At 30.7% G+C, this 2,847-nt stretch overlaps 1 non-coding gene across 1 annotated transcript; it reads left to right on the top strand.

The window, feature by feature from the left end:
* The first annotated feature begins 2,304 nt into the window (after window positions 1-2,304).
* On the top strand, window positions 2,305-2,522 carry LOC122513637. The gene has a single exon (XR_006302814.1). It is a non-coding gene; the product is annotated as a small nucleolar RNA U3 (small nucleolar RNA).
* The last annotated feature ends 325 nt before the right edge of the window (window positions 2,523-2,847 follow it).

Below are 2,847 nucleotides of genomic sequence, written 5' to 3'. Positions count from 1 at the left end.
ATCACAAAGTTCAATGCTGATCCACCGCAGTCGTAGCCTTTCAAAGTCCAAAAAGTTTTAACGTATACATTAGGTAGGCGGAAGTAATATACATTCTTATCGTTATTGAATCGTTTGCAAAAAACTGGCTAATCCAAAAATGATTTTACAACTACAAGTCATTAAAAATTTTGGTATTATTAGAATTTTATATTCGATTTATTTATTATATATCGAATTTAAAGTCGAATCTAATGAATGGCGAAGGTTGCGTGTCTTCAGATCATACAAGATGGAAATTCGGTAAGAATATATATATGTTAAATTATATTTCCTACAGAAATTTATTACATTACAGTATGTTATTTTTGAGTAACATGAATTATTATTTTTTAGATCATTCGTCTAAAGTACCATCGCGTTTAGGAACTGTTTCTAATTTATCTAAATTCGATAACTTTTTTTTTGGAATTAGTGCAATGCAGGCACCATTTATTCCTCCAGAATTAAGAATGGCAATGGAAGTAACGTTTGAAACGATCATTGATGCTGGAATAAATCTTGTAGAGCTACGGAACAAAAAAATCAATGTTTACAGGATATTGAGTTTATTTGAGGCAAGTAGTAATACCATGGAACGCTGGAATCAGGTAAGTAATTAGGTCGATCTAATAGCTTCTATGTAAAGGTTAAATCATTCAATGTGTGATTGTTTTTATTTTCTTATTGTCAAATTGATATATTCTACTTGGGTTATGCCAAGCTATGCTATCAAACCGGATCTCATTTTGTATGGGTTTAACAGGCTCAAGCTGCACTATCGATTCAACCAGCACATCAAGTTCGTTAGCAATTCAAAAAGCGTACGAAGCTATAAAAGCTGGAGATTGCGATTACGCGATTGTTAGTGGTGGTGTTGTAAGCTTACGTTTCCAAACATCTTACCAACTGTATGATTTAGGTAAAATAAGAGTTTACTCTAGGTTTAATTAATTCCAGTTCTTGCATGTGAAGGCAAAAAATCAATTTTTCTTAGATTTTTTTCATTTCAATGATAATTAAAAGTCTTAGAATAACAAGTTGAATTTTTTCGTAATTTTTAAATAATTTTTTGTTTTGTGCATTCCATTATTTTGGTTTATTGTCAACAGACGGGGTAAATAGATCTTATGATAAAAAAGCATCTGTATTCTCGAGAAGCGACTCGATAGGATCAATTTTCCTTCAAAGGGCCAAAAATGCAAAGATGATATGAAGACACGCAATCTTCTCCATTTATTAGATTCGACTTTAAATCATTAATATCGTCATACTTTGGAAATTTTCCCGAAATTCCAGAGATGACAACTGCACTATCTTATAAGCCTTCTAATTTCATATTTGCTATATGTATTCACACGAGCAAAACTACTAATATCTAATATGTACACCAAATAAAGCTATTCATTGAAACCGCTGTTTATATAGACAATCAAATAGATCTAATTAGAATTGTTAATTATGCCGTTAGGCTCCCCAAATTGCATGCGCTTACAATGGATTATGCTGCATTTTCATTTTACTTATATTTAAAAGAAATCTTTCCCAGGGCCTCCGATGACCTGTGACTTAACATTGTTTGTTATAAACGGAGAAACTTTCCGTATGACCTATAGGGTAAACGATTCGAAATATTTAATTCTTTTAAATCCAAGAATATGTAACACTAGCTTGATTAAAATACTTTTTAGAAATCTTATAAATCTGTTGAACTGACGTAAATAGCAATATTCTTCCATATAATGTAGGTTTTTAGAAATACTTTTCGAACATTCTTAATGCAGGATCGAAATATTTAAATATTACAGAAAATTAACAATTTATAACATTAAAACGGATTCAATCACAAGTAAAAAATGTTTTTATTTAACATTTTAATTAATATTCTTTTACAGCATTATACGAATCATTAATCTCACTAAATAGCAATACTTGAGAAAATATTTCCAGTTGTTAGTATTACACGCATAAGAAACTTTAACGAGAAATAAATTTGATGGTTATAAGAATGTGGCATTAGTAATATCCAGGAATCGTATACAATTTTTTAAAGACTAAAAACAACAACTAGTAAATGGAAAACACAAAAAATTAACAAGATAAAACTATTTCAACACAAGTTCTCTTTGTAACTCGAGAGAGTTACTCGAGAGAGTTACATATTGTATATGTGAAAACTCAGTGACTTCTTTGACTAGTCACTAGAGAGCGAATACCATTTTCCGTTTCTTATAAGTAAAATACTACATTTGATCTATAAATAAGATTCGAGTAGAAGTAAAATTTTAGATTGTACTTCATGAAATCATCTCTGTAGTATATATTCAATACTGCTTTTCGCAAAGCTAAGTCGATGTATCTACTATGACAGCTATTGTTCTTTTTTTTAGCAGGGAAGGACGGACTTAGTATTTTGGTTGTAACGTCAAGATTTTGGTCACTGATGTGTGTTTACTCTTATTACTTAATAAAAAAGCTAAGTGAAGTGGAGATCTTTGAGTAGATAGTAAAGGAGTATTTTAATTAAACTTATATTTAATTGTAAAATTTTTGTTTACAAGGATTATAGAAGTGAAAACTTGTTTAGAATCACTGTTATTGATTACTTGACGAAACAAGAAAACGTGTATAATTGTATTCAATGCATTATTTGTAATGAAATCACCGGTGACCCACGAGAAGCTGTAGATTATTTGTGTTGTTATCAGTTGCTTCAAACTGCCAAAAAATGGTAGTTGATTATAATTTACTGACGTAGACCTATTTGAACTCCGCCTGCATGATCGCTGGACGGATCAAGGTTAGCGATCATGTTGCCGGTCCTAAGCC

This window comes from Polistes fuscatus, unplaced genomic scaffold, assembly GCF_010416935.1.
Source record: "Polistes fuscatus isolate 324 unplaced genomic scaffold, CU_Pfus_HIC Scaffold12, whole genome shotgun sequence".
Taxonomy (NCBI): Eukaryota; Metazoa; Arthropoda; class Insecta; order Hymenoptera; family Vespidae; genus Polistes; species Polistes fuscatus.
The sequence above is the reverse complement of the archived record's forward strand: the minus strand, read 5'-3'. Positions and strand labels throughout refer to the sequence as shown.